Genomic DNA, 22,117 nt, shown 5'->3' with positions numbered 1-22,117 from the left:
GTGGGGTTTCTGAAGGCCACCGCGTGGGTGCGGTGGGTGGGGCTGGTTGTTATGATCTTGATGGTCGTGCAGATTAATAATGCCTCCGTCCCCAAGTACCACACAGACAATTGGTATAGAATGCCTGTGCAGTCTTTGAGGCCACAGGTTTTTGTTTGTGAGCCGTCAGGTCTGGAACCGGGAACTGCCAGAAGGACCCCTTAAGCGCTGTAAGGCAATGAATGGTTATCAGATAATGTGCGATTGTTACAAGGTATACCCAGCAGTGAGATAAAGTACCTCTTACCCAGAAATACGGAAGGTGACACCCTGATGGAAGAGGCAGTGAAACCCGGGACAGAGGGCTTGGTGGGCTTCTCGGTGTGGAATGTGGGTGGTATCCAAAACCTGGATGGCTGCACACACGTGGCTTGTGGTACTGTAGTCAGACAAACGCCTAGAAGAAGGCCAATGGCCAAAGTCACTGAATCCAAAAACGAAATCCGTAAGACAGTCCAATTCCAAAAAAAACCAAGGTCGGTTAACAAATGCCAGGGGTTGACAGAACAATCCAGTAAACAGAGTCCGAGGTCTGGTAACGTGTAAGAAACAAGAAGTAGACAAAGCAATCCGGTAGACAAGGCAATCCAGTAGACAGTATCCGAGGTCGTAGTAAATGAGATTCAAGCATGCGAACAAACGCCGTAAAGTCCTGAAGGTAAACAGCTGTGAAGCAACACTATCGATTTCAGGAGGCCTTTTAAGCCACTAGGGAAGGTCACCTGATGCGGGAATGACCATAGAAGTGCGTCAGGTGATGCAGTCACGTGAGATGTTGTTGTCACGTGACGTTTGGCCCGATCACGTGACGTGTAGATCTTCGTTGACAACGTGTAACGTTGCGGGCCAGCAGATGTTTCCATTGTAGACGCCAGCGATGCGAAGGCCGGTAAACACCTGATCCAAATGACCATGTCCTGGCATAACGGGTGAGAGGCCGCAACCTCCCTAAGCCAGAATGTGTGCGTGGGATACCCTTGTTTTGAAGTGTAGTAGAGGGGTTAGTACGTATGCCTGTGGGTTGTCTGGCAGGAACAGGGCATGTCGTGGGAAACGTAACAGATTCCCCCCTCAAAGGCCCACGACCCCGTGGGCTGGAAGGGTTATCCCTATGAAAACGGGCAACCAGAACTGGAGCGTGTACATCACGGGAAGGGATCCAAGAGCGGTCCTCAGGGTCATAACCCACCCAGTCCACAAGATACTGAAGACGACCCCTGAAGAGACGAGAACCCAAAATGGCCCTGACCTCATACTCATCGGGAGAGGAGACAGAAACAGAGGCAGGAGGGGTATTGAGTCGGGTAGGGGCAGGACAGGGTTTGAGGAGCGAGGCATGGAACACAGGGTGGATCCGCCAAGCGGGTGGAATGGAAAGGCGAAAAGCCACAGGATTCAGGATCTTCAAAATTCTGTAGGGGCCGACAAAACGCGGCAGCAGTTTGCGACATCCAGGAATGTGCAAATGGCGAGTCGAGAGCCAAACCCGGTCCCCCACACGGTACTCAGGGGCTGCTACCCGCTTCCTGTCCGCTTTGGCTTTCATTACCACCTGAGCCTCGCGTAAATGGATAAGAGTTTGGGCATGGACTGTGACCAAATTGCGGGCGCAGGCATCGGCAGCAGGAGTGGTGGAGGGCAAATCAGGAAGGGGAAGGGTACGAGGATGTTGGTCATACAAAGAGTAAAAGGGGGAAAAGCCAGTAGACGAGTGCCATGAGTTGTTATATGCGAATTCAGCTAAATGGAGTAGGTCAAGCCAAGAATCCTGGTACTGGAGAGTAAGACAGCGTAAATACTGCTCCAGGGCCTGATTCACCCTCTCAGTTTGCCCGTCAGTTTCAGGATGGTAGGCAGAGGAGAATCGAGAATCAATACCCAGTAGTCCAGTAAGGGCCCGCCAGAAACAGGACGTGAACTGGGAACCCCGATCTGAAACAATAACCTGTGGGAGGCCAAAGAGACAGAAAACGGATTGGAAAAACATACGGGTCAATGTGGGGGCAGAAGGTATTCCTGTGCAAGGTATAAAGCGGGCCATCTTTGTATAGGAATCAACGATCACCCAGATTGTGTTGTAACCCCGTCTGCGGGGAAGATCAGTGATAAGGTCCATAGAGATTGTGTGCCAAGGTTTGGGTGGGACCGGTAGCGGCTGAAGCAATCCCAGAGGTCGGCCTCTAGATGGTTTGCATTGGGCGCAGATCGAACAAGTGTTAACGTAATTCTTAACATCTCTTCTCATTGAAGGCCACCAGCACCACTGCTGTAGCAACTCTAGGGTACGCTTTTGCCCCGGGTGACCGTTGATTGCAGCGTCATGAGACCAGGCGAGTGCCTGATTGCGAACCTCACTAGTGGGGAAGAAAAGTTTACCTTGAATAAATGGCAACCCCTCCTGAAGTAGAACGTCCCATTCTGTCAAGGCATGAGGGTGTTGGGAGACCCAGTTTTTTATAGTGGTAAGAATGGGAGGGGATGGCGTGCATACACAGATGACGTGACCTTTTTCTAACACTGCATCAGGAAACAGAGGCAAAGAATCCCCCCCAGGGGAACGAGAAAGTGCATCCGCCTTACCATGGGAGAGGCCAGGCCTATGTTTCACGATGAAATCGAAAGCGGAAAAAAATAAATGCCAACGCACATGCCTACTATTTGTGCACTTTAATGTGGCTAGGTCTTGCAGGTTCTTATGGTCAGTATATATCACAGTCTGATGTTTTGCCCCGAGGAGATGATGACGCCATGTCTGGAGGGCATCTTTTATGGCTAGCAACTCTTTTTCGGTCACTGTATAATGGGATTCGGCTGATGTGAACTTCCGGGAATGGTAAGAGACTGGATGTAAGTGGCCGGTGGATGGACAAGGTTGTGAAAGAACTGCCCCCAATGCGAAAGAGGAGGCGTCGGCTTCTAGGATAAACGGGAGGTCTGGGTCTGGGTGTTGTAACACCGGAGCCGTGGTAAACCTAGACTTGAGGGTATCAAACGCCTTCTGATGGTCGGGTGTCCAAGAAAACGGGACAAGAGGGCTGGTTAAGTTCGAGAGTGGGGTAACAATGGCAGAAAAATCGGCGTTTAAAACGCCGGTAAAAATTAGCAAAACCAAGGAAGGATTGGAGTTGTTTTATGGTGGTCGGGGCAGGCCATTCTACAACGGCTCTGACTTTTGATGAATTCATGGAAAGACCGCCGGGCGTAATATGAAATCCCAAGAAGTCCACCTCCTTTGAGTGAAATAAACACTTCTCTGGTTTGGCAAATAAGGCGTTGTCTTGGAGGCAAGATAGGACCTCTCTGACATGCATGACGTGTTCTTCCAGGGAGGATGAATATATCAGTATGTCATCAAGATACACCACGACATATATGTCAAGGATGTCAGAAAAGACTTCGTTAATGAAGCGCTGAAAAGTGGCCGGAGCGTTGCATAACCCGAAGGGCATTACCGTATATTCATACAACCCTTGTCGGGAGCAAAACGCAGTTTTCCATTCGTCTCCTTGGTGCATACGGATTAGATTATATGCCCCCCTTAGATCTAACTTAGTGAAAATAGAAGCACGCGTCAGCCTATCTAGCAGGGTGGATATAAGCGGAATAGGGTACCTATTCTTTATAGTGATGGCATTCAAGCGCCTATAGTCTATGCATGGACGTAGGTCGCCTTCCTTTTTGGGCACAAAAAAGATTGGGCTGGCAGCGGGAGAACAAGAAGGTCGGATATGGCCTAACTGTAAAGCTTGTTGGATATAATCTTTCAAAGCCGTTTCTTCAGAAGGAGATAAAGAATATATCCTGCCCTTTGGTATAGGTGCGCCAGGAATCAAATCAATGGGGCAATCGTAAGGCCTATGCGGGGGTAGACCCTCCGCCTTAGCTTTGTCGAAAACTTGTATGTAGTTGTGATATTCAACAGGAATGCTGGTCAACACAGCTCCCACGGTATGTGCTGGGGTGCCCGGCTCTACGTCTTCCAGTCGGGAAGAGGCCATGGCCCCAAGAATAGCGGAGGGAGAGGTTAGTGAGTCGGGTTCTGTTAAGCAGAAGTGTTGGCATATGTCTGATTCAAACGTTACCTGCCCAGTTCCCCAATTGATCAAGGGATTATGTTGTCTTAACCAGGGAATACCGAGTATAATGCCGAATTGGGGTGTGGTGATAAGGTCGAAAGACATGATTTCTTTGTGGGTATTCTGAATCACCACTTCCAAAGGAGCAGTCTGGTATCTGATCGGGCCAGAAGACAAGGAGGTGCCATCAACTGCTTGTACATGCTCAGGATGTTCTTTCTGAACCAGGGGCAGATTGAGATGACGAGCTAGTGTGATGTCTATAAAACAGCCAGTGGCCCCTGAGTCAATCACGATGCGTACATCATGCTCAATGTCCCTAGTGGGTTTCAACAATGCATGGACCACTATGGGCCTGATGGAACCGAACATGGGTTCAGTGGGGGTCAATGATGGGCTTGCCGGTACCCCCGCTCTCAAGGGCGAGCCTTCGGAAAATCCAGAGTCTTGTTTTTAGGTCGACGTGGGCATTCTTTTACATAATGCCCACTTATACCACAGTAAAAACAGGCGTTACTGGTTCTCCTGCGTTCTCGCTCAGCTGGAGTTATAGGACTTCGAATGCCACCGATTTGCATGGGTTCCGCGCCAGTGGCAGACGAACCTGGAGGAGGCAGGTTAGAAAAGGACGTCTCTGTTTTACGCTCGGTTCTACAAGCATCTAGCTGTAGGGTGAGATCGACCAGGTCAGAGAAAACGGAAGGAAGGGATGGAACCACGGCGAGTTATGCAATGGTATTGCATAACCCTCTGTAAAAAACAATGGCCTTTTCTGTTCTGGCCAGGATGTCTCTGCGGCGAGTTGGTTAAACCGAGTGATGTACTCAATTAGGGAATGCTTACCCTGTGACAATGCTAAGAGTTCCAGGTCTCGTGATTGTGCCCTATAACGAGTATCGAACACCTTCGCCATTTCAGACACTAGAAGGTCAAAATCGTATAAAACAGGATGATCGTTCTCCAAGAATGGATTTGCCCATGTGGCTGCCACGCCAGATAGATGGGATAGAAGGAAGGCGGCCTTGGTAACAGAGTCAGGAAAGGCCTGGGGTCTAGATAAGAAGTGAAGTTTACATTGATTGATGAAGGTACGGTAATTACGTGGGTCGCCTTGATAGCGTTCTGGGGCAGCCAGAGGAAAAGAGGTCGGGAGTAACACAGGAGTGGGAGCAGGAGGTGGAGTAGGGGCAGGCTGGACAGGAGGGTTGGAATCCCCAAACTCGGCGTCAGCAGGCAATGGTTGGTGTGTGCTTTGTAAGGCGTCAAGACGATGGTGGATAGCAGAGGTGGCGGCGGCCATGTCGGTCCTAAGGGCCGCGACAGCCTGCATTAAAGCGGTCACAGGGTCCCCGGCGGAGGCTTCCATAATCAGCACGACCAGAAGGCTTCACAGACTGTTATGATCTTGATGGTCGTGCAGATTAATAATGCCTCCGTCCCCAAGTACCACACAGACAATTGGTATAGAATGCCTGTGCAGTCTTTGAGGCCACAGGTTTTTGTTTGTGAGCCGTCAGGTCTGGAACCGGGAACTGCCAGAAGGACCCCTGGAGCGCTGTAAGGCAATGAATGGTTATCAGATAATGTGCGATTGTTACAAGGTATACCCAGCAGTGAGATAAAGTACCTCTTACCTAGAAATACGGAAGGTGACACCCTGATGGAAGAGGCAGTGAAACCCGGGACAGAGGGCTTGGTGGGCTTCTCGGTGTGGAATGCGGGTGGTATCCAAAACCTGGATGGCGGCACACACGTGGCTTGTGGTACTGTAGTCAGGCAAACGCCTAGAAGAAGGCCAATGGCCAAAGTCACTGAATCCAAAAACGAAATCCGTAAGACAGTCCAATTCCAAAAAAAACCAAGGTCGGTTAACAAATGCCAGGGGTTGACAGAACAATCCAGTAAACAGAGTCCGAGGTCTGGTAATGTGTAAAAAACAAGAAGTAGACAAAGCAATCCGGTAGACAAGGCAATCCAGTAGACAGTATCCGAGGTTGTAGTAAACGAGATTCAAGCATGCGAACAAACGCCGTAAAGTCCTGAAGGTAAACAGCTGTGAAGCAACGCTATCGATTTCAGGAGGCCTTTTAAGCCACTAGGGAAGGTCACCTGATGCGGGAATTACCATAGACGTGCGTCAGGTGATGCAGTCACGTGAGATGTTGTCGTCACGTGACGTTTGGCCCGATCACGTGACGTGTAGATCTTCGTTGACAACGTGTAACGTTGCGGGCCAGCAGATGTTTCCATTGTAGACGCCAGCGATGCGAAGGCCGGTAAACACCTGATCCAAATGGCCATGTCCTGGCATAACGGGTGAGAGGCCGCAACCTCCGTAAGCCAGAATGTGTGCGTGGGATACCCTTGTTTTGAAGTGTAGTAGAGGGGTTAGTACGTATGCCTGTGGGTTGTCTGGCAGGAACAGGGCATGTCGTGGGAAACGTAACACTGGTGGATTCTCACTCAGCCTTGCTATGCTGCGGGGGAGGCCGCTGGTGTACTCCTCACGGCGTAGTGTGCATCGTCTGTAGGCCGTGAGTAACGGTCTGGAAGGATTTGCGGGCGGGGGCGCGGTGGGATCACCGGCCTGGACCAAGTTCTGCATGTGGCAGTGTGCCGGAGGACGCGTGCAGCGGGATCGCCTGCTACGCGGGAGGAGGACGTGTGTGGCGGGTTGCCTGCCACGCAGAAGGAGAATGCGACATCCTCCTTCGCCGGTCGCGCAGTTGCAGATGCTCGGTGGTGACCACCGGCAAGGAGGACTCCGGCTGGCGAGGGAGAGACCTCATCCAGTTGTTATCCTGGGGATCTTGGAAAGTGAAGGACGCTCAGCCGGAGGGAACAGTGACACCACTTCTTTATTTGATTACAAGCTTCAACTGGCGCAACCAGCGCCGGAACACCTCCCTCAACCCCCAACGTCATTTGTCCCCTCCCATGTGAGCAGAGATGCCTCTCTTAAAGAGGCAGTGGCTGGTAACACTTGAACACTTGCCATTGTAGAAACGTCTGTTATTTCTATTAACACTTGAATAAAATTATGCTATTCGAAGTACATGTCCCCCAAGTACCCGTTTCTAATTTTCAAGCAGCTCACTGTGTGGTGCTTTCTTCACACGGCTTCTCTGAGTAATATCTTGCGCGTGTCCTGATCTACACCTTGGCTGAGCCCCCTCACAATGGAATGCTGCACTGCATGGGGCAGGGCTTAGTGCCAATGGGAGTTAATGGAGTCGCTGCTACAATATGCTTTCCCGACTACTCATTAAGGAAGGGGTGAAATTACTGCTGCCATAGCGAAATCAGTGTAATACAGTGGTCTTCAAACGTTTTTGGCCTGGGCCGCCCCCCCCCCCCCCCGAGCAAAGTTTGGGCAGGCCGGGCCCCCCCAAATGTACCAGATGGACAGTATGTAGAAATCGCTATGAATTTGTGAGTGCCGTCACCACACCCTATTCCCAGTACAGACCCTGGGCTCTCCCCACCCTACTCCCACCACTATCCCAGTGCTGCCGCCCATCCTGCTCCTACCACAGTCCCATAACACAAGCATACACACATCCATACACATTTAGATAAAAAATAAATCGCCATAAGCGTACCTTCTGCAGGGGGCTGCGTGTGGCCCGCTCCAGGTTGCTCTGCCCGTATGTGCGAGGAGGCGCAGGAGCACCCCCTCGCACATACATACATGCAGTGCCCCAGTCAGCATTTCCAATGAGCTTTGCAAGGCTGGCAAAGCAAAACTCCCCCTGCGTTGCATGGCTCAGTGATCATGTGCGGCTGGGGAACTGTGGGCCTCATTACGAGGTAGGCGGTAAGGGATTACCGCACCAGTAAGGGCACCGGTGCCGGTAATCCTAAGCGCCCTTCTACGAGTTCCCTTTGCGGGTCCTTCCTTAACGCCTGGTTTTTGCATGCGTTAAGGACAGGACCCGCAAAGGGATACCGGAGTCAATAACGGTACCGCAATTTGCGGTACCGTTATTGCCGCCTTCCCCCTTCCCATTGAGCCCTATGGGAATAGGGAATGGCCCTGGTGAATGGGGAATTACCGGTCCCTCCGACCTCTGAATGGACTGGAAATTGCTCCATTCACCAGGCTGAAGTTGGAACGAGTTTAGAGGCAGCCATGCCGCAAATAGCGGCATGGTTACCTCCAAACTCGTAATGAGGCCCAGTGTTTCCCTTTGACACTTCAGCCAGCCTAGAAGCACTCCCTCAGCTGGAAAAAGCAGCTGAGGGAGTGCTCAGTGTTTCACTGGGCTGGCTCCTCGGCTCCTCCATAATGGGTGAGGGGGCCAGTGGGAGGACGCCCCCTCACCCATTATGGATGAGCCGGCAGGCTTGGCCTGGCCTATAGGGCAATAGGGCGATGACCGTACCAAAAATGCAAAATGCTAGTGTAGGCCAGTCAAAATGGGCCACTTTTTTTGGACAATGTGGGCCAGTTTGAGGAGTTACTTCACTATGCAGCTAGTAGTTTTGACCATTGTTGCTGAATAAATATTCTTTAAATATCAACAAAAAACAACACTTGGGTACTATTCAAACAGTCTGTGACTAAAGGACTGAATATCCATTTGCAACTGCTGGCCATGTTTTCATTGGTGCCCAATACCGTTTTATGGTCCAGTCTGACCATGTGAGTTGCCCCCTCCCATTTCCTCCAATCTTAAAAAAAAAACAAAAAAAACATTTTTTTTTTACATTTCATACTGGGCTCTGGCGCCCCCCCTTAGGAGGCGGCCACGCCCCCCTGAGGGGGCGCGCCCCACAGTTTGAAGACCTCTGGTGTAATATGCCCCCAATGTCACTTGGTTGATGTAGTGGATTTTCTTCCCCGATTGGCCTCTTTTGGAAATTTTCATTTTCCAACGTTTAATTTTCTGGGTAGATGTGAATGAAATGACAGCCAGATGGTGGGCCAAAACCTTTCAGTCACCTCAGAGACATTTTTATGGGCATTCTCACTGATGGCCTCAACACCATACCAACTTTCAAAGATGGTTCTAGGGTTTTTATTACAGATTTCAAGGGGCAGGGGTCAAACTAAAGGGCTGAGAAACCCACTGGGTAGTAGCGCCTGTATGAATTGACAATAAATACAATTTCAAGAAGCATCCGCCTCTTTCTCGTCTACCCGTGGCCTTTCTCCACCCTAGCCCGGATTTACATAATACCCAAGATTAGCAACAGAAATCGATAACCTCTACTGTCTAAAATCTGACTGGCTGTCGGTGAGTAAGGTTTAAGTTACTTACCTGTAACTATTGTTCTCCAGCATGGGTCTGGCATGGATTCACATATTATGTTATGAATACTTATCACGCACACGTATGCCCGAAGGCATCATGGCGCGGAGTAGTACATAGCAGAACCACAGAGAAAGTGCAGGAAAATAAATCAGCAAGAGTGTAGTCTTAAGAAGACGGCGGAAGGCCAAGTGATTCTCGATGGACTTAAGCTTGAGGGGGGAGACAATTCCACAGCCTACCCACAACCACAGAGAAGGCTCTGCCACCCACTCTCTGGAAATGGAACTTGGGAATAACCACCAATCGCTCACTACTAGAGCGAAGGGCCCGGTTAGGAACATAAGGCAGGAACCTATCCTTAAGAAATTTCAGCCCCACTTGATAAACTGCACGGTGAACATTGCATAATGATTTAAAAGTAAACCGTTGCTGTACTGGAAGCCATAATGCAAATTACGCAATACCGGACTGATGAGCGCCATAGGGGGTACCAGTCGCAACTCGGGCAGCTAGATTTTGGAGAAGTGGCAGGCGACGAATCAGACCAGTCCACTGGGCCAAGAAAAGGGCATTGCAGTAGTCTATCCTACTTGAAACTAGTGCAGCCACCACCAAAAGGCACAGATGAGCCTGAAGAAAGGGCAAAACTCAGCAAAGAACTCACAGCAGAAAGTGGCCAGACTGACACACAGCACTAACCTGTGCCACCATAGACAGTGATGAAGACAGATAGACCCCCTAAATTCTTCACCACTGTAACTGGAATAGGAAGGGCCCCCAGAGAGTCAGGCCAAAAGGAAGAAGAACATAATTCAGGATAGTCAGCGGATCCCACCAAGTCCTCCGTCTTGTCCCCTTTCAACTTGAGCCAGTTGGTACTCATCCACTCCCCACGGTCAAAAAACACTCATACAGGCAAGACAACACACCGTCCCGATCAAGGTCCAAATAGACCAGGATTTGTCTGTCGTCTGCGTAAGAATAGCACCTTAAGCCGTGGGAGCGGATGAGAGCAATCAGTTAACAGATGTAGATGTTAAATAACATCGGGGACAAGGCAGAGCCCTGGGGAACAACACAAAACAGGGAGTGAACAGAAGACAGAAAAGGAGGAAGTGAAACAGACTGGCCTCGACCTGCCAGGAAGGAGGTGAACCAGGCCAGCACAGGGCCCGATATGCCTATCCCTGCCAGCCTAGAGAGGAGGAAGGGGCTGATCGACTGTATCAAAAGCTGCTGACAATTCGAGTAAAATCAGGGCACCCACTCCACTACTGTTGGCCAGTCTAACCAGATCGTCCAGGACAGAGACTAAGACTTTGTGTACCCCTTCCTGGCCGAAAGCCAGACTGAAAAGGATCCAGAATTGGAGACGATTACAGAAAAGAAGAAAGGAGAGGCGAGGCGAGATCAAAGCTTCAAGAAGCTTCATAAAAAATGGCAGCAAAGAAATAAGTCAAAAATTAGACAGAGTAGAGGGATCAAGGGATGGCTTTTTAAGCAAAGGGCCTGCTTAAACTCAGTTGGAATAAGCCCATGGCTGCAAGCGTGGTTAACAGCCTGGGTAACTATAGGAATAATCTTGGGCAAGAGAACCTGCAAGACAGTTAGGGGGACCGGGTCTGATGGAGCAGCCGATTTAATACGGGAGATAGCGGATAGAACCGCAGCCTTGGTAAACACTGGAAAAGTGTCCCAGATATCCGTAATTGGAGGGCTGATGTCAGTCACTGGTGTCACCGGCTGTGAGATCTTAATAGCATTCCGAATATCAATAATTTTAGACTGAAAGAAGTCTGCCAATGTATCACAGTGCAACTGAGATGGCGGCGCTGTAGGAAGAAAACATGTTGTGGAGGAGAAAGATTTTACGACTGAGAGGAGTTCCTTGGATTGATATAATGCACCTTCTATCCTATGGGTAAAAAACTGCTGTTTAGTGGTCTTAATCAGCAAGTGATAGCTTCTAGACAGCAAAGTGAAAGTAGCAGGACTGTAGGCAAAACGCCATTTGCGCTCGGCTTGATGCACCTTAAGCTTTGTAGCTCTCAGGTAATCCAAAAAACAGGATTGGGAGGGGCAACCACAAACCTTTGCAGGACATGTTCATGAATATTCCCCGTCGTCAGGCTGGGAATCCTCAGTAAAAGAAAAACAGTTTCACTTTCACTTTTAAAACTGTATTTCTCCTTTAAACCAATCACTGCCCTCTGGATCATACTGCCCCCATCCAATGATAGTCCTCTCCCTAAGCCCCACCTCTGGCAGCCATCTTCAGATTTGGTAAGCACGTTAAGTGGCAGTACGACCAAGAAGGGGCCGAAGGGAGGGTTCGCATGTGAATCCATGCTGAAGAACAATAGTTAGAGGTAAATAACTTAAACCTGGTCTGGCATGGACTCACATGCTCTTGAATAACGATAACAAAGCAGCACACAACCACGGGAGGTGGCAAGTCTGAACAGAAGCAATTAACACTTACCCCTGGAACAGACTCACCTCAAGTGAACAGATTGCGTAGCACTGCCTGGCCGACTCTGGACTCCTCCCTGGAATCCCTGTCGACACAGTACAACCTTGAGAAGGTATGCATGGACCTCCATGTCGCAGCCCTGCAGATGTCGAGTCCTAGGTAAGAATTGGTGCAGTCACACTGTGAGACTACACAAGACTTATCTGCTTGGTATTAGGTAATCCACCTTTTAGTATAGGTCTGTACTACGCAAATTGGTAGTGTGACTGAGCAGCCAGAGGGGTACATGTTAGCAGCAGAGCTGCACAGAGGAAATCAGTCAATACAAGTAACCAATTAACACTTACGCTCTCAAGTTTGCAGTTATAAATATATATTTATTTACACATCAGTTTTAGTTAAGCATTCTTTAAAAAGGGCAATTGTTTGTAACAGTCAAGCAAACTTTGGAATCACTTTACAAAGTCAATAAAGTTGGTGAATACTCTTTGGGTATGCCAATACATTTCTCCTACACCCTGAAGTTACTTCAATAACAAGGATAGTATTGCATTTATCTTAAACACCAATATATTTTTTAGACTCTTGGTTTCAGGAAAGAAGGGTTAGGGAAATAGAAAGGTTAGAACATACATTCTCATAATGTGAGGACAGTTTGAATCCCCTAATGAAATCTAGGTAAGCCTTTCCCAGCAGTAAAAGTGTTCAACAAATTACACCTACGAGGGGACAAGTCATGCCAAAGTCAATAGATTAGGAAGGGTGCCTTTAAGGAGCTAGTACAGCTAAAGTCAATTGGACCAAGTCAATAGTTCTGATGCACTTCTTCTTGGATAAAGTCTTTCACAAAGTCAGATAGTTCAAGAAAATCACTGAAGGAACACAAACTGTTAAGACTGTGCAAGGGGAGTTGAGATCAACTCCAAAAGTTAAGCCAGTGCACTTCTCAAATGAGAAAGCACGATTTATGGCAATAAGGCAAATAACACAAGCCCCCACAGTACCTCTGGTTTGAAGAAAATGTTCCAGCTGGATTCCTCCTTGTTACAGCCAATCAGACCTTTGTTCCTGGGCCTCAGTCGTGGGGACCAGAGGGAGGCTGTCTGGTGGGCTCTTGCGGCAGAGGACTTCGTCAGCTACAGATTTTTTTAGATTCAGCAGCTCTTTGTGGTTTTAGCACCTTTCAAACAGCACTGATGCAGAACGAATATCCCTGATTGGACTTTCCTTGCTCACTCGGTCCTGGACTCTGGCGAGGGGACTCTGGATCAGGATTTCCTGCTTCTGGAAGGTCCTTAGGAGGCTCCTGGAGCTTTTGGATGGATTTGTTCCGCGGAAGACATTGCACTCGATAATGGACACTTGACCCCTGGCATTAGGCTTCTGCAGCACTGGAGAGGCACAGCAAGTCAAGGGTTGCATCAAAGGAGAGTTCATCTCAGGGCTAGTTGGTCCCACCAGGCCAAGGGGAGAAGTCGTTCTGTCCGGAGTTTCTGGGTCGATTTGAAAAAAGGAGGTCTGCACAACAGCAGGGCTTCACCGGGCACTTCGAGGTCCAGGAGGTTGCAGCGTGCTTCTCTTCACAATTTCTACTTCGGAAGTTTCTTCCAGTGGTCGACTCTGCCTGTAGTCCCAAGGACCTCGCCTTTTAAGCTCGTTCTCATTCTTTCACAGACCTAGGCTGTCAATCACCCAGCAGGGTGGCTGTCCTTCCCAGACAGACAGCCGGCCAATCAGGACTGGTTTTGTTCAGGCACACCTAAAGACAAGGGACAGGGGCGTTTCGGGACCCTCCCTCACTTCGTGCCCTTCCAGACACACTGGAGCCAGGGACAGGTTTCAGGGCTGAAGCTCGCCAAAGGCAAAACACACAAAGGGCTCAAACCTGTTTCAACTTAGAGTAAAAGCCAAGGAAGACCTTAGAAACAGAAAATGGCGAAAAAAGAAGACTGGGCCATTTTGACATAATGGTCACCCATGGGTGCTGTACTGCAGCTGAGGGTTCAGCCTGCGCTAAAAATGCACACTGGTAGTAAAATCTAAACCACTGCCACCAGCCATCTAAGGTATTAAGGGTAACAAAAAAAGATGTTACATGAGAAAGTAGAATTAGGGGCTACTAGGTAAACCCCCAGCACTCCACATAAGATGGTGTGTGCTGGACCGAAAAAGTAAAAAAGGTAAGCTCAATTTCACCTTAATATTCTTGGGAACAGTAGTTCACCCAAGAAAATGTATTTAAACCTTAAGAGAAAGCCAAGGCATTTCTCAGTGACAGTGCAATGAGGGTGTTGTGTGTCACTATACAAAAAGCAAAAGCCTATGGAGCTTGTCAGACTCCAAAAACAGTAAAAATATAAAATCCTAGTCAGGGCAAAACACAGGAGGGAGGGAGAAAAAGGTCCCACTTACTCCAGAGTTAAAATTAAAAAGGTCCTGAGCTGGGGGTCTCTAAGGTGGGAGAAAATGAGCACAGAAATGAAAATTCTTCCAAACATCGAGCGGGGGCACACCAGAAAGGAATGCCGTTGGCGCAGCGATCGCTCTGGTGGAGTGGGCTCTCGGACAGCCTGGCAGAGGATGGTTAGCCAGCCGATGACAGTGCATGATGCAGCCGAAGAGCCATCTTGAGATGGAAGCCTTGGACAAGGCCTTCCCATGATTCCCAGGTCCAAAGTTCACAAACAATTGAATAGTCTTCCAAAAACTCTTAGTGCATGCCACGTAAACTTTCAAGGCATGAGCAACGTCCAGCGAATGCAAGGTCCTTTCCACCGGCGAAGGGTTCGGGTAGATAACAGGGAACTTCAAAGGCTCGTTGAGGTGAAATTCTGATGGAACCTCAGCATGAATGTCAGCTGCTTTCAAGACAGGACCTGGATCCCACCCACCCGTCTGGCTGAGGTGATGGCTACAAGAAACGCGGTCTTCCACGAGAGAAACTTGAGTGGGGCTTGATGCACAGGTTTGAAAGGTGCCGCCATGAGTCTTGTCAGCACTACGTTGAGCTCCCATGCTAGGGCAGGCACCTTCACCGGCGGGAAAGATCGGAAAAGACCCTTGAGAAACTCCTTGATGAGTCTGTGGGACCGCAACTAGAATCTTCCTGGGGATCTGGTGTAGCGTGAGATGGCCGCGAGGTGTACCTTGATGGATGCATGAGCCAGACCAGCTTTGGCCAAGGAAAGCAAGTATGGAAGAAGCTGTGGGGCCATGATCCTCAGAGGGGTAATCTTCTGCGACCAGCACCACGTATAAAAATGCTTCCACTTATGGCCATAGCACTTTAGTGTCAACGACGTCCTGGCCCAACTCTAAGGCTGCAGGAGGAGCCATGCCTTCAGGTTCAGAGATCCTGGGTCGTGATGAAGGATTGCACCTTTTTTCTCTGGTGAGCAAGTCTGGAAGTAGCAGCAATTTGACTGGAGGAGTCACTGACAGGCTGAGTAGGTCTGGATACCAAATCTGCCTCAGCCACGACGGGGCGATGACTATCATTTTGCACTAACACACTCTGAGTGTGTTGATCACACGTAGCGAGAGGAATCTGGGGAAAAGTGTACAGAAACAGGCCTTCCCACGGGAAGGAGAACGTGTTCCCCATGCTCCTCGGTTGGTGGAATCTGCTGGCAAACATCTAGAAGTTTGAGTTCGCCTCCGTGGCAAAAAGGTCAATCAGAAGTCTGCCCCATTTGAAGAACAGACGGTCCACCTGATCCTGACGAAGTACCCACTCGTGGCAGGAGCACAGTTCCCTGTGAGGGAGTCGGCGATGGTGTTCTTGATGCCTGCCAGGTGGAACTGGATGAGGACCATAGCTTATCCAATGGCCCTATGCCACAATCCCTGAGCTTTATTGAAGAGCGCTGGGAATCGGGTGCCCCCTTGCTTTCTGATGTAAAACATGGTGGTGGTGTTGTCCGTGAAGATACTCACCAGCTTGCCTCTCAGAGACGGTAGGAAAGACTTGAGGGCCCAAAACACTGCCTGTAGCTCCAGGATGTTGATGTGCAGATCTTCTCCTCCAGCACCCTCAGACCTCTGGCGTGTAGTCATCCGGTGTGAGCGCCCCAACCTTCCAGAGAGGCATCCATGGTGACCATCTCCTGGTATGGAGGGTTTGAAATCCCGTACCCTGGGGGAGGTGGGCGCGTATGCCCCACCACTATTGCCCACCGGAACTCCTCGTTGAGGTGGGGTGGGGGGGGGAATCTTGTCTGCAAAACTCCTGGTCACTTGTATCCAATGTGCATCCAAGAATTCCTGTAGGGGTCGCATTTGCAGCCCGCAGAGACGGACAAGGTTGATGCAGGACGACATCATGCCCAGCAATGACTTGATGGCCTGAACCGTGGCCGTCTTTGCCGACGACAATCGCTGTATCTTCCCTTGAATGGCTGCTAGACTCTCCTCCGAGGGGGGTGCGAGGCCAGCCACTGTGTTGAGTCTGGCGCAGAGGAACCGCACGTTCTGCGATGGCCTTAAGCAGGACTTCTGATAGTTCAGGGAGAACCCCAGCTCCATCATAAGTTGGATGCTCTCCTTCGAGTGTTCGTCAGCCAGTGCCCAGGAGCAGGCACGTACCAGACAATCGTCCAGGTACGGGTACACATGTATGCCCTGCACACCCAGGTGGGCCACCACCGGGGCCAGGCACTTTGTGAACACCCTTGGGGCTGACTTTAAGCCGAACGGTAGGGTCTTGAACTGGTAGTGTTGGCTTTGTACCACGAACCGTAGCAGCTTCCAATGTTTCCTGTGGATGGGGACATGGAAGTATGCATGGTCTAGGTCCAACAACTTCAAGTAATCCCCTTCCTCCAGTTGGCCAAGCATGTGTTGCAACGTGACAATCCTGGATTTTTGGGACTTTAGGTATTTGTTCAGATGGCGTAGGTCCAGGATGGGTCTCCAACCTCCTGCCCAGTCTTCTTTCTGACCAGAAAGTATCTGCAATAATCTCCAGAGCCACGGAGACGTTGGGAAATGAGCTCTATCGCCTCTTGCCCCTTTCCGTAACATGGCTCATACTTCTTCTTGGAGCGGAGGGATGTGCTGCTCCTGACTGGGAACCAGTGGAATACGAGGGCACCCGTGTTGGAACTCCAAGGTGTGACCCTGAGCGAGAGCATCCAGCACCCATCTGTCAGTGATCTTCTACACACTGACGAACCTCATCAGCTGGCCTCCCACTGGGGTGCACAAGTGGGGGCCCGATGTCTTGCCCGGTTCAGGCTTGCTTGGGCGCTGGAGCCCTGGCCTGTGGGCGACAGCAATGTTGACCTACGCTTCTGTAGGCCTGGGAGCAATCTCTGTAGGCTTCCTGCATGGAGGATTGGGGAGGTTGCCTGTACAATGTGGAGTATCCCTTGGATGATCTGCTCGACTTTCCCTTGGAGGAGCGAAAAGATGACCGATGCTGCTGCAGTGTAAGGGAACGCACAGTCTCTGTGTCCGTTTTTATGCCTTGAAGGGATTCATCGACCGCCTTCCCGAACAGGGGTTTTACCGTTGAAAGGCATGTCCAGCACCTTTGCATGAACGCCCTGGCGAAAGTTAGTGGCTTTCAACCATCCCTGCCGACGAAGGCAAACACGGTTTCTCATCTGTCGGAAGCCCGTGTCGGCGATGTTCACTGCCACCGTAATGGCATGGTCCGACGAAACCTCCCCTTCCTGGTACAGGGCGAGAGCCTCGGTTTTCATTTAGTCAAGAAGGAAATCCAGGATAGGGCCCAGGTTGTACCATATGTCCAGAGCATTAGCCATGTAGATGATTCTCTTCCCCATGGCATCCATGTTCTTCCCCTCATTGTCCTGGGGGACCGATGATACGGAAACCAGGTTGGCTGAACCTTTTCTTGCAGCGGCCGACACCACCGAGTCCAGCGACGGTTGTGACCTTGAGCACTTGGGTGCAGGGTCTGGCACCAGTGGAGACTGGCCAGTGTATTGCAGCAAACCCCATACACACAACCAAGCACTCAGTGACCCACATCAATGAAAGGGGGACTCTGGGTGGGGAGTCTTGTGCCAAGTGCCTTACAGCTCAGCCAATGCTTTTATTAGTGGTGGAGCCGCTCTGTCTATGCAAGTGCCCCACCCTATATCTCAGGGGCACAGTGATAAGCCCACACGAGGCAGCTTCCCCTAGCAGGTCCATATCATCCAGTCCTGGGTTGAGAAGCAACACCAGGGCTGTGCTGCCATCTACCTGCGAGGTCCAGTCGGATAGGACATAACTATGAAGGGTATTTTGGGTGACAAAGGACGTATGCACAGGCTTTGAAAAGAGACAAACTCGTATGTGCTTTACACGCGCCATCAGTTCACTGTATGGAAACGGCCCAGTGTGCATCTGAAATTTTGCAAAGAATTGCTCTAAAAAAGATGATAGTGTTGCCACAATAACAAGGCTTATGTGCACAATACTAGTTTTTGTTCCCAACACTTAAAATGTGCTTAGATCAAGGCTTAATCCCAGAACAAGCCCTGATCATGGGCAGTTCTAACTCCTTCTCAGCTGCAGGTGCATAGGGATGCTCATGGGCGTAGGACTTGGGTGGGACAGGGGCTGGGGGGAAAAATCCCCTCACAATTTTAGGTGAGGGGGATATAATGGCATTTATCCCCCCCAGAATTTGGTTTGGAATTGTGTCTCTGCAGCGTTACGTCTCCAGCATGCACTGCAGGCTGCTGGCTGCAGTGGTCATTGTCAGCGTGAAAAATTTAAAGTACAAGTTAACTCTTCATACTCTGCAGCAGCGGGCTAAAATAAACATGAACTTCTGTTGCTTGCTCATGCATCACGTGCCCTGCGCATTTGCAACATGCCCAGGCCGGGAAACAAACTGCACGTGCCCTGGCTGTGCAGTGCACTGCTGCGCAGCCTCAGCCTTCAGTGTTTCATCCATCCAATGTGAGGGACAGGCAGCACATGCCTGTGATCGGACAAGGCTTACTTGGTCTGAGCATGCAATGACCTGTGCACCTGGGCATCGAATTGCCCATTTCCATAGGTGGCAAACACCCTGCCCTGTCTCAGTTACAGATCTACATGCATGGCAATGAGCTCTGGCTCGGGTGATGCACATCTCTACCATTGCTGATGCTGGTTGTGACACCCATCTCCGATTATGATCTATGCCTCTTCCCCTAGCGCCGCTCACTGTGCCTCCGCTCTTAGTCCTCCACACTATTTCTCCCCTCTCTGCCCTGCGCTCACTGTGGCTCTGCAGAGTTTTCATGGAGCTCCAGAATGGCCTCACATCTTTTATTCCATAGTGACAGTAAACACTCAGGGTTGCCACTACCAGGATTGTGCAGGATTTTAAAAACTGTGGGACTGCATCTTTCATTGTGGTTTTCCGAAACAGTGTTAAGGTGTTCCAGCTCATGCGAACTTGATAGAGATTACACTTAACTCATAGCTATGCAAGCCGTTGATGTGCCTTTAGGTAGCTGGAGTACTTTTATCCAAAATATATTTTCTAGGGTGGACCATAGTTCATCCGAACAACCAAACGCATTTTCGGCTCCAAACATTAGCACTCGGGTGACTTTTTGCTGGTAAAAAGTTATCACAGGTTTCAAGGAAAATTTCCCGTACTTTTTATTCAGGATCATTGCTTGGCATGCAAATTGCAGACACTTTGATTTTGCAATATCTGCTCAGGGGCCATCATTTATGTTTGCACTAATTTGCATGCCCAAGTATCTTGCGTTAGTAATGGTACTTAATGTCTCCTTTCCCAAATGCCATTTAAACTTTTTATTTTTACCTTTTTTACAAGCTTTCAGATTTTGCAGTTAGTATCTCGCTCTTTGCATTGTTTGTGTGCAGGCCATTGTTTTCCACATAATTTTTGATTGCGTCCATTTTGCGCTGCAACCCAATCGGGGTAACGTCCAACAGGATCAGGTCATCGGCATACAACAGCCAATTTACAAGACGTATTTTTGGAAAAAAAGGATCGAGTACCTTCAATTGCTACACCAATGTCTGACAGAAAGAGATTAAATATGATAGAGGCCAGGGGGCATCCTTGCTTCACGCTGCAAAAGGTCTTAATTTCGGCCGTTAGAGTGCCCTCCTGGTCTAACCAAATTTTGATGGTGGTGTCAGTATGCAGTTCTTTAATTGCAGCCAGCAAGCCTGGAGGACAACCCCAGTTCTTCATTTTAGTCCAGAGTAGTTCCCGATCGATGCTATCACAAGCATGCGAGAAGTCAATAAGTGCTAAATACACCTTTCTATCCGTTCTTATTGCCCCCAATTTTTAGAAGGTTTATTACTAGGAGGTTCAAGCCACAACCAACTCCCTTCATGAATCCGGCCTGTCTGGGATCTACGTGACCACTTTCTGTGATCCAATTCAATAGTTTGTGTTGAAGCATCGTTGCATAAACTTTCCCCAAAACATCCAAAAGGGCTATCGGACGATAGTCCTTTGGATTTGCTCAGTTCCCTTTCTTAAATATAGGGACAGTGATGGCACTTTTCCAAGATTTTGGGGTTGCGCAGTTAATGGAAATTCTGCTAAACAACTCATTGCATACATCGGTCCATTTCTCTGGATTTTTCTTTAGGGTATAGTTGGTGAGGCCATCTGGGCCAGGGGCCCGTGAAGTGCTAGCCTTTTTAATTATCTGCAAGATGTCCTCTCTGTCAAACTTTAGGTTCCACAACTCAAGTTTTGGCAGTACGGGATCTTTCCAATTTCCCTTTTTACTATACAATTTAGTATAATGTGTTATCCATGCTGTTTTGGATACCATTTTTGCCATCAGTGCTCATTGTTTATTATTTTCCAAAAGTCAGAGGAATTTTTATTTCCCATCTTTTGCTTTATGAGTTCTGCATCTTTTTGGAAACATAAATGCTTTATGTGCTCTAATCCAGTTTTCGTATTTTTGTTTGACTGCACGTTTGGCTAGTAGATAAAGTTTAGGATCATTTTTTGTTATTTGTCTGATTTCAGCATGCTTCTTCTTTAGGGCGTCAAGATCAAATTTGTGTTTGGTGGCAAAGCCACATTTCCTTCACCCATGTGTTTTTTCCACTAATTGTGTTAGTAAATGACCGTATTCAACTTCATTTTGTTCGTTGATGTACGCTCTTGCTATTTGATTGACTTCAGCTTTCTGGAGTTTTAACCTTCCCCTATTTGAATTCACCATAATAGGGTGATTCCAGAATGTGCATTCTCCTTTACCAGGTGCTAATAGCGTCATGGTCACTAACTCATGATCACTATGGACCATGGTAATCATCTGAAGGGATATTATTTTTTTGATTTATTTTTTCGGTCACAAAGAAGTAGTCTATGGTGGAATTTTGGTTGCATCTATTCCAAGTCGGACTGGCCGGAGTATCGCCAGCAGTGTTTCCATTTAGCATGGCAAGATTTCTTAGCTCCAGCTTTGTAGTTATGCAGTTGATGTTTAGGTCACTGCATACTAGGATGTCTGCTGTTCAATCTTCTTCAAATATTTCATCCACTACTGCTGATACTTGGTCTATGAAAGTGGTTGTGCCTGCCGCTGAATGATTCCAGTATAAATTAAAGATGTGGGTTGTACCCCCATTTAATTTTCTTGTTGTAACAATAGATGTTACCTGTATGTATGCTGATATGTTCAATATTTTGAGGATTCAATATCCCTAACTTTTTTTGACAAGCGTTAAAAGGCCAGCCATAGGTCTGCCCTTTAGTCTTTTGATGGCTGGATTAATAGCCACCTCGTAATCCTCAGATAGAGGGCAGACATCCATCCACGTTTCCTGGAGTCAAGCCACATCCAATCCGTCAAGCCAGTGTTCCTGGAACAAATGTGTGAATCCCCTGGTGTTCCATGTCCCAAACTTATGCACCATCTGCTCATCCTCCGCTTGCCATGATCTTCGAGAGGATCTACTTAGCGCTTCAGCTAGCCAACACCAATCATTCGCCGTATCGTTTTTCTCCTTAGAGGGTGTTGCCTTCATTGCTGTCTGTTTTAGTTTCATTCTCACACTGTCAAGCCCTATGTTTCTACAGCCAGAGATGTTAACAAGAGCCTAGCACTCTGAAATTACAACATATATATTCCTGAGAAATCTCTTGTGCCCGTAGCAGTGGCAAGTCTGAAGTGAGACCCAAATTGAAGGATTTTATACTCTGAACTGCTTTTTTTTCTTAATTTTCTTCTGTTTTCTTTTCTTATTTTCTCGTCTTATACAGTGACAATATATGCAATTTAATACATTTTGCCATTTTAATTTTGTAAAAA

This window comes from Ambystoma mexicanum, chromosome 1p, assembly GCF_040938575.1.
Source record: "Ambystoma mexicanum isolate Mex_15411 chromosome 1p, UKY_AmexF1_1, whole genome shotgun sequence".
Taxonomy (NCBI): domain Eukaryota; kingdom Metazoa; phylum Chordata; class Amphibia; order Caudata; family Ambystomatidae; genus Ambystoma; species Ambystoma mexicanum.
The sequence above is the reverse complement of the archived record's forward strand: the minus strand, read 5'-3'. Positions refer to the sequence as shown.